Below are 10,100 nucleotides of genomic sequence, written 5' to 3' on the forward strand. Positions count from 1 at the left end.
AGGTTATGGCGCGAGAGCTCCGAGCTTTGAACCCCCCGCCAGAACTCCACGCGGGCTCCCGAGAAAGGGCTGCGGACCCTGGGTTTTCTGAGTGTGTACAAAGGCGCGGACGTGGGAGGGATTCCCTGTGGTCACAGGTCTGAGAAGGAAATGTGCTGTGGACCCCGAGTGGAAGGCGGTAGAAGAGCCGGCGGAGAAGAGTGTAGACACCCGAAAAGACGTACTAATTAGTGAGAGTCTAGGCCACTGGCACTGCAGGTAGCAGAGTGGCGCAGCGGAAGCGTGCTGGGCCCATAACCCAGAGGTCGATGGATCGAAACCATCCTCTGCTAGTGTGTTTTTATTCAATCCGCACACTGCCCTCTCCAGCTCCAAGATCCGCACGAACACCAAGGCCGCTCGTGACAGTGACCCTACTACCTTACCTTTCTTGATCTCTTTTGGATCTTGTTGGAAATTGGCCATTATCAAAAGCGTGTCTCTATCAACATTTTTGACGCTCACCCCATACTGGGAAGGGACGCGTCATCCCGTTTATGGTCCCCGCGTCTTGGCCCCTGCCGAGGTGCGACCACGTGTCGTGCACGCACGAAGACCTGCGGTGACGCAGCGCACGCGCTCGCATCTGCCTGGTCCGTCCCTCCCGTACACAGGACGGAGCTCAGGACCCAACGTGGAGGTAAAAACAGCAGGGCGAGGACGCAAGCGGACTCCCGAGCGTCGCTGGGGAGGGGGCGGTGCACTGCCCCGGATTCACGTCCCTGCCGGGTCGGACGAGTGGGCGCAAGAATGGCAGAACTGGCAAAGGGAGGTCGGACAGGTGTGGGGGAGACCTGGAGGGGTGGAGGGAAGGAACGTGACGGAAGGCGAGGAACGACTTGGACACTGCGGCGCGTCCCGGACAGAAGCCAGTCTTAGAAGAGGCGGTCGCGTGTTTGCCCGCTGTTCCACCCTCACAGCCCAGGAACCCCGACGCCAAAGGAAAACACTGCTGGAAGCAACGGGAATTAAACCTCTGCCCTGTGCCGCAACCTTCGTTCTTTACCCAACGTTTGGCTCTCCTAAGTTTCCTCCCATTTTCGGAAGTCGCTGGTGGAACCCGCGCTTCCTCCTCGCGGTGAGCCGTGGGGACACCTGCGCGTCCACGCCCAGGCCGGCTCCGGGGGCTCTGCCTGCAGTCCTCTCCTGCAGGAATATTCCTTCCCACCAGACGGATCCCCCCGGTTCCCAAGCGACTTTCCTCCCACGCCCCCTGCAGTAAATACACCCAATACTTGTGTCGCGAAGAAATGCAGCGCTCAATGCCGTCGAGCTCAGTGGCAGCGCTGAGGCCCGGACTGTGTGAGCGGCGCAGCTGGGGGACGCCAGTGATCTCTGGAGTCACGGGCATCACGCGCACTTCTTGGAGCCCATAGTCATTATAGGCAGTGAATGAGGGCTCCTGTCGTGAAGCCTGGGTAGCTCAGTCGGTAGAGCATCAGACTTTTAATCTGAGGGTCCAGGGTTCAAGTCCCTGTTCAGGCGGGCAATTGCTGTTTTATTTCAGTTAGGCCTACAACATCTCTGGAGCGGGGTCTCCGCAACAGCCGAAACAGACGAAGGCATATCCTTGCAAGAGTTTACGTTTTTGGTCTTTCATTAATCACATTTGTCTGTTTTCACGTTCCTTTGACACGACTCATTAATCTTGGAGCGAAGCCTGTCAGGAAGGGAAGAGAGTCTTTGCGGTCTGTCTCCGAGGTGACACAGTTTGGGCCAACTCTTCCTACACGGACAGTTTGTGGCACCTTAAAAGCGCCTGGCTGAAAAGCCATATGCGAACACATTTTGAAATGGTCTTAGCTGCTTTTTTGTCTTTACATTAAAAAGTTTCGGTTCTTATCCAGGGATTTGGATTATGGTTAAAGGCCCTGATCATGGGCTTTTAAGTGCATGGTGTGTGTGCGTTAAACCACGGCCCTGGGAACCCAAGGTACTGAGAATTTACTGGTTTTCTAATGTTTTATGTTTTTAGCCTGACGACAGGTAGTATAAATACTGCACTTAAGTTCATTGTGTTGGGTCTCTCCTTTTTTCGTTGTTATATTATTCATTTGAAATAATCAGGTGCGTGCCATGTTGCTTCTCTACCCTATCCTTGTTTATTTTATTATTTTTGTAGGCACAGGGACGATATCGTTCTAAAAGTCAAAACCATGCAGAGATACTCGGAGAAATGTCACTCGCCTCAGCGGTTCTTTGGTTTTCCTTCCCTCTCTCTGCTCACTCCCACCTTCTCTCTGTGGGCAATCAGTCCCCACTCGGTTTATCCTTCCTGTACCTTTTCCTGAACAAACAAGCAGATACACAATTTTAAAATTCCCTCTTCTTTCCTAAAGAAACTATACCACAGATGTTGATTGGCACTTCATCTTTTCACTTACCAAAAGACCCTAGAGATCACTCTATGTCAGTTCATCGAGATCTTCCCCGGTCTTACATTGTTAGAGCCGCAGACGTACCCCGTTGTGTGAAAGTAATGCTTTATTTAACCACGTTCTTCTGTTTGGGCATTTAGGTTGTTCGCAGTTACAAATAATATGCGCACGTGTGTTTTCATTCTGTTGAAGGTAAGTTTTCAGGGGAGGTCATTAGGTTTGGGATTGTTGGGAGAAATGATGAATGCCTATGTGATCTTGTTAGATATGCCCCAATTCCCCTCCATAACGGTTCTATCAATTTGTATTCCCACCAGCAATAAGTAAGACTGCCTGTTCCCCATAGCTTTGACATACCTTTTAATTTTTGTAAATCTAATAGCAGAAAAATGGCATCTCAGTTTGGTGCGAATTTGCATTTCTTTATCTGTTAGAGTTCGGATATACTTTTATATGTATAAGGAACTTTAAAATTTTTTTTTTAACACTTGTTTATTTTTGAGAGAGAGAGAGACAGAGCGCAAGTAGGGGAGGGCAGAGAGAGAGGGAGACACAGAATCTGAAGCAGGCTCCGGGCTCCCAGCTGTCAGCACAGAGCCTGACATGGGAAACCACAAACCATGAGATCATGACCTGAGCCACCCAGGAGCCCCTAAGGACTTTTTTAATATCTTAAAAAATTGTCTATTAACATCTTTTTACTATTTTACTATAAAGTTTTGGCTTTTGTTTCAATTGTTAATTGTTAATTAATTGTTCATTGTTTATCTCTCTATCTTAGACATGTTAACACAACAAGAAAACACTACATAACAGAATGGGGGGGGTTCATTTAAAGTAGTGATAACAGGAAGATAGCGATCCTTGCAATGAACTGAATGTTTGTACCCCCCCCCCCCGCAAATTCATATGTTGAAATTCTAAACCGCAGTGTGATATATTGGGATGTGGGGTGTTTGGGAGGTAATTGGGTCAGGAGGGTGAAGTCCCTGTGAATGACATTAGTGACTTACAAAAGGAAGCCCTGAGTGCTCTCTAGCCCTCTTTGCCCTGTGAGGATACAAGAGAACAACCCGGAGGAGGGCTCTCACCAGACCCCAGCCACACTGGCACCACCAGTCTTGGACCTCCAACCTCTGGAACTGTGAAAAATGGATTTTTGTTGTTTATGAGCCCCTCAGTTCATGGTACTCTGTGAAACTCTTTGTCAATAAGAATGAAAACAAATACAATAAACGGTCAGTTGAAAAAGCCAGAATAATACCAACAAAATTAACAGACGAAAACACAAGGAAGAAAATGAGAAAAAATAAAGTGCAGAAAACAATGTGGTAGAAAATAGAATAAAATCAAAATCCTGAATTTCTGGAAGAAAATAACTTAAGGCAAACTAATGACTAATTTAATCATGAGAAAAGGGAGAAAACAGACCTAAGAAACACTGAAGGGAAATCAACATTGAAAACAAAGAGATGTTGTCAACATTATAAATGCTACATAAATTATTCTAGAACATAGAACATGAAGGAATACTTTCTAATTCTTTTTATGAAGCAATTATAGCATTAATGTCTGAACCTAACAGTAAAAAAATGTACATGTGATGATCATACATGAATATCAATCTGAAAATACTGACATTAGCAAACAGAGTCCAACACCATTCTGACAGAGTGAGATTTAGTCCAGGAATTCAAGATTGTCCCATTTTTACGAAGTCCATTAAAGGATAAGGATATATCACATTAATAGATGTAAAGGGAAAAGCCATATGATCTCTTCTGATACTGATGAAGGAGCATACGGCAAGGTGACACCCTCCAACCTCCCCCCCCCCACACCCCCACCTCTGCCCAGACAGGTGGGCTCTTTGTGACATTCCTCAGGCTCCCCTGGTTGCCCAAGAACCAAAGAAAGGGGAAAACAAATGGTTGACTGATAGAGATCACAGTCGTGCAGGACTTGAGTCTCCATCAGTTTTTAAGTGTTTTCATGATTTACGAGAAAAAAAGGCAATCTCCAGACACCTCTAGACTTAGTTTCCTGGAGCCCCAACATGCCCCTCCCCTCCACAGTGGTGTGGGGAACAAGGACAGAAGGAAATGGCAGAACTAAATTTCCTTAGAACCTGCAGCTCATTGACAAATTCTTGAGGCAGGCAGAGTATAACATTCCTCCGGGAACCCCTACGGTTTTAATGTTCATGCTTCGCTAGAGGGAAAACCACCTTAGCTTGACAATAGCCAGGCCTCTGGTATCTTCTGAGTCCTCTTTAGCATATGAAAGTCATTTTGGAAACTTCCCTTTTACCTTGAAGTCCCCCAACTCCCAAGTGTGCAATCAGTCCCTCCTCACGACCCCAGAGCCGCTCTTCCTGCCCAGGGGTCCTGTCCCCATGCCTTAATAAAACCATCTTTTTGCACAAAGACGTCTCAAGGATTCTTTCAAGGCCATCAGCTCTGGACCCCCCACCAGTCCAAAACCACATCGATACAGATACTGAAAAATTATTAGGTAAAATTCAACACCCGTTCCTGACTTAAAAGTTCAAGAAAATAGAAATTAATGAATACTTTCTCTGAACACACACACACACACACACACACACACACCCATCTTGAAACCAGCAGTTTAAGCAGCTTATTTAACAGGAAACCACTAAGGGCATTTCCACTAACAATACAGCTGGTCACTACTCCCACTGCTACTCAATATTGTCTACTGGCAGTATTGGGAATGCAGTTAGATGAGAAATATCAGAGACATAAAATTTGGAAGAGGAGTAAAATGATCCCTCTTTGCAGAGGACCTGAGTACGCTTAGAAGACCCCAACATTCAACGACAAGGCTTTAGCTTCAGGGAATGTTGGGGCTGGTTTGATCTTCTATGCAGACCGCTCGAACTGTCTCCACCATCAGCAATAAGGCTGTGTCACTTCTCATCATTTGTGTGTTCGCTGGAGCTACATTTTTCACTTTTCCTTTGCATTCACAACTTGGCCGACTGTTTGGCACAAGAGGCCTAGCTTTCGGCCTGCCGTGGCTCTCAACATGCCTTTCTCGCTGAGCTTAATCACATCCAGCTTTCGATTTAAAGTGAGGTGCCCCACTCCTCCTCCCCTTGAACACTTAGAGGCCGTTGTAGGGCTATCGATCGGCCTGATTTCGATATGGTTGTGTCTTGGGGAAAAGAAAGGCCCGAGAAGAGGGAAGGGGAGAGATGGGGAAAGGCCGGTCAATGGAGCTGCCAGAATATACACAATTATCGATTAATTTCGCTCTCGTATTTGGGCACGGTTCGTGGCACCCCAAAACAGTTACGATGGGAGCCTCAACGCTCATGGATCACAGATCACCACAACAAATATAATAATAATAAAAAAAGGTTGAAATATTGTGAGAATTACCAAAGTGTGACACAAGGACACGAAGTGAGCAAATGCCTTTGGAGAAATGGTGCCAGCAAATTTGCAGGACGCAGGGTTGCCACAAACCTACAGTTTATAAAAACAACAGTCATAAAAGCCATAAAGCAAAGCTCAAGAGAACAAAGTATGCCTATGTAACGTGTGAGTATGTTCCTAGGAGACAAAGTGTTGATTTGTCAGGTTACATAAATCTGTAACTATTGGAGGTAATGAGAACTGTTTTCCCAAAGTTGTAAAGACATACGCCTGTCTTAATCCCTTGCAGCTACTGTGACAATTTCCACAGACTGGGGGCTTCTAAACAACAGAAATTTACTCCTCAGTTTTAGAGCCTGGGAAGTCCAAGATCAAGGTGCTAGCAGCTTCAATTGTCTGATGAGAGAGAGCTTCCTCGAAGGAGCTCTTTGGGGTCTCCTGAAAAGGGCATTAATCCAATCCAGTAGGGACTAACTCAGGAATTAGTCACCTCTCAAAGGATCCACTTCTAAATACCATCACACTGGAGGGCAAGATTTCAACCTATGAATTTGGGGATAACCAAACATTCAACCCATAACGTCTGCCCCGTCATAATTCAACCTGAGTCCGAAGGCCTGAGAATCAGGGATCCAGAAGAAGATCCGTGTTCCAGCTTTGAGCAATTAGGCAGAGGGCCGAAGTCTTTCTCTGCCCTTTTGTCCTATTTAGGCTCTCAGCGGCTTGGATGGTGCTCACCCATATTGGGGAAGGCAAATGGCTTTACCGACCCCCCTAATTCAAGTGCTAATTTCATCCAGAAACACCCTCACAGACACACCTAGAAACAATGTTTAGCCAGATATCTGATCCGGGCAAGCTCACACATGAGGTTCACCACCACAGGCTCTTTGGGCAAAGTATAAAGGGTACTGTGTCTTCAAATCTTCTCCAACGGTTGTCACTTCTGTACATTTAATTTTTATCCTATCAAGTGGAAATAAGTTTGTTGAAGTAATGGCTTGCATTTTGGTATCGCAGTGAGGTTGAATATCTCTACACGTTTGGATTTATACACTTGAATTTTCTCCCCAATTCCGGTTTACTTATGTATTTATTTGACTGCCTGTTTTTCTATTGAGTTGACGTGCTTGACTTACTAACGTAAGGGAGGTCTTGGTGCATTTTTTTCTTTTTCTCTTTAGTTTCTTGCAATTCCATTATTTGAATGGCAGTTAACCTTTCTCCGCACAACTTGTGTTTTCATTTTAAGCTATAAATTCGGTTACAAGAAGCTATTAATTTCATATGCACAAACCGGTCAAAGTTGTCTTGACCCTGTAGCATTTCCGTGTCGTCTTTCACCAGTGTTTCCAATCTTTGCTGCTCGAATATACATTTTCATGATGGGGGTGGATCACTCACTCACTTGTGGGTGGATCCCCATCCTCTGAATTACTCTCTACATCAGCAGGGCTCAACTCCCCAGACTGTGTTTCCCAGGCCAACCTCCCACCTGTCTGCAGCTTAGTTGCGCTGGTGGGAGATTGGAGGCCAAAAAAAGATGGCGGAACCAGGTCACATCTACCCCTCTTTCTACCGCGGGCTCCGTAACCTGGAGTAGCTGCACGTTCTCCTTGCCTTCGGTTCACAGAGAACAGAGCTGGTGTGCTGAGATCTTGGGTCTGGAGAATTCCAATTCCCCTCTCTTTCCAAAAGGAGGATGGTGCTTTGCCTTTCTTTTTTTGGAAGGGTTTGAGGGCACCCTCATGCGTACAGAGCATTAGCTTTTTGAATGTAAGTTAAATTTTAGTCAAATGCTGAGACTGGATGGTGAGGAGCAGAAGGGGAGGCCTCGCATGTCTGTGCTCAGATTTATCCATGACCTGGGCTCGCTCGTGCTTTCTAACACGAAGATGCTGGACCACGTAAGCTGTAGTCCTCAACTTACCTCGTCAGGTGACTTCTGGTTGGGTTGAAATCAGTGTTGGGCACTGGATGGAGATTAGGGGAGAGAAGCCAGAGTGAAAGTATTATTCGCCACTGCTCGGTCTCAGCTGTATCTCCTCAGGGCATCAAATGCCTTCGAGGGCAAATCTGCCGGGGTTTCAAGTTCTCCCAGAGAGCCAGGCCTTTTAGCCTGTGTGGCTTCCTACATTGATAGTCTCTGTCCCATTGACCACATCAGCTCTTCCATCATTAACGGAATTTTACTATATTACTATATTTGCTATACAATTTACCGTATTACATTTCTATACAAATTATTAAATTCTATTAAATTTACTATATTAAATTTCTCCACATTATTCCCCGGGATAGCACCTACAGGTTCCCGGCTGACTCACATACTCTCTACTGAGAGCTTTAAATTTTGGTTGTGGCATTTATATCCTCGATCTTTCTAGTGTTCATCTTTATCCAATGTCATATTTCCCTCCATGAGAAAACTATATTTTTTTCCTCGCTCCACTTACTAAATAGCCTGAACTGTCCTCTGCCCTGAATGCCGCCCCTCCCAGTACACCAAATACTGATCTGAGCTCTCTGTCCTGTTTAACCAGTTTGAGGTTCTATGCCTGTGTCTGTGATGTGACAATATCTTCATTCCTGGAGTGTCTGATGAGTTCTGCAAGCTTTACAGGCGATCCTCTCCGTATTTGTAGTAAAAGTGGCCTTGCTCTTATGGGCCCGATACACTTACATACAATTTTACAAAAAGCTCTTGGAAATCTCTTCAAGCTCTTGAAAAAATTGTTGGGATTAATATTAGAATAATGTGGAATTCATAGATCGCTTTAGGGAGAAATGCTATTTTTGAGATACTAAGTCCCCCTATCCACAAAATTATATACTTCTCCATTTGTTTAGGTCTTTAATGTCTCTTTGGAAACGAGGCTATGTTGACATTTTGCCGTTTCTAATATTTTTGGAAAGTTTGTATGTTTGTGTTATCACCATCATTATGTCATTTAACAGCTTTGTCCTCTTCTTTTTACAATTTCCTTCCATTTTTACTGGAGCAACAGTATCGGACGACTGTATACTCTCCCTTCCCTTTCCCCACAACCAAACTTTCTCAGTGCCTTTCCAGCGCTTAGTGTATACTCTGGCGCAGTCAACGGAGTTTATGCATAAACGCTTTATCTTTCATTCTTAATTGCAGCGGGTTAAATAGCACCCCCTGGAAATGTGTCTGTCCAGAACCTCAGAGCGCGACCTTACTTAGAAATAGGTCTTTGCAGATGTCATTAGTTAAATTAAGATCGGGTCCTACTGGGCTGGGCTGGGCCCTACATCCAGTGGCTGGTGTCCCTATAAGGGAGGACCCACAGAGACACAGAGAGAGGCAGAGATTGGAACTTGGCAGCCAGAGGCCAAGGAGCAGGCAGGATGGCGCCGAGTCACAGGAGGCTGGGAAGAAGCCGGGAAAGAGTCTTCTCCAGAGCCCTCCTGGCGCTGGCATCTTGATCTCCCTCTGCTGGTCTCCAAAACTGAGAGGAACGCGTTTCTGTTGCCTTAAGCCAAACCTGTTTGTAGAGGTTTGTTCCGAGGTCGTACGACTCCTATTGCTTTTCTCTCCGGTCAGGACACACGTTCATTTCAGTCATGCTCATCCAGGAAGTGTGTCTTCGATTCTTTGCTCCCTAGAATTGCTACAAAGACCACCTGGGAAGCCCCCTCTGGCTCTGGGCTGGAATTTCACTGAGGAATATTCCTAACGGTGGGATTTCCACCGCTAAAAGGCTATTCACAAATAACCCACTCGATGCCAGTGCTGCAGAATCTGAGATTAGATTTTAAGAGTAAGCTCTTCTCCGTACTCCGTGTACAAATTCACGGACAACACAGACGATTCTCACCGTGGCGAACCGAAGCAGAGGAAGTGCGTCTAGCTCGGGGGTCCTGCTGTTAAGGAACATTTCTGTGCCAGAGTGATAACACTGTGCACGGCAACGTCTGATCTCCTGCGGGCTGTCGTGTTTGCATTTTCCAGGTCACACTGGGAAATCTGTTCTCTTGGATTTTATAACAAATCTTTCCTGTGAAGATGGGCGCATCTCTCAGGAATCCCGTGCGCAGGAAAGGTCAGGACCCAGCGTGTGAATTCCTCTATAGGAGAACTTTCCGGGAGGTAACGCGTCCTCCTCGTTAGTATAGTGGTGAGTATCCCCGCCTGTCACGCGGGAGACCGGGGTTCGATTCCCCGACGGGGAGACAGCAGGCGCAGCTTTTGGCCTCGCCCTTTTGAGAGCAGCAAACTTCCGGGGTGGGCTGGGCTCCCGGGGGGCTTCCTGCT

The 10,100-nt window shown here is 46.3% G+C and overlaps 3 non-coding genes across 3 annotated transcripts; all 3 read left to right on the forward strand.

Moving 5' to 3' along the window:
• The first annotated feature begins 260 nt into the window (after positions 1 to 260).
• TRNAM-CAU lies at positions 261 to 332 on the forward strand. The gene has a single exon. It is a non-coding gene; the product is annotated as a tRNA-Met (tRNA).
• A 1,119-nt stretch (positions 333 to 1,451) lies between these two features.
• Positions 1,452 to 1,524, forward strand: TRNAK-UUU. Its single transcript has one exon. It is a non-coding gene; the product is annotated as a tRNA-Lys (tRNA).
• An 8,422-nt stretch (positions 1,525 to 9,946) lies between these two features.
• TRNAD-GUC lies at positions 9,947 to 10,018 on the forward strand. The gene has a single exon. It is a non-coding gene; the product is annotated as a tRNA-Asp (tRNA).
• The last annotated feature ends 82 nt before the right edge of the window (positions 10,019 to 10,100 follow it).

Source organism: Prionailurus bengalensis, chromosome B2 (genome assembly GCF_016509475.1).
Source record: "Prionailurus bengalensis isolate Pbe53 chromosome B2, Fcat_Pben_1.1_paternal_pri, whole genome shotgun sequence".
NCBI lineage: Eukaryota > Metazoa > Chordata > Mammalia > Carnivora > Felidae > Prionailurus > Prionailurus bengalensis.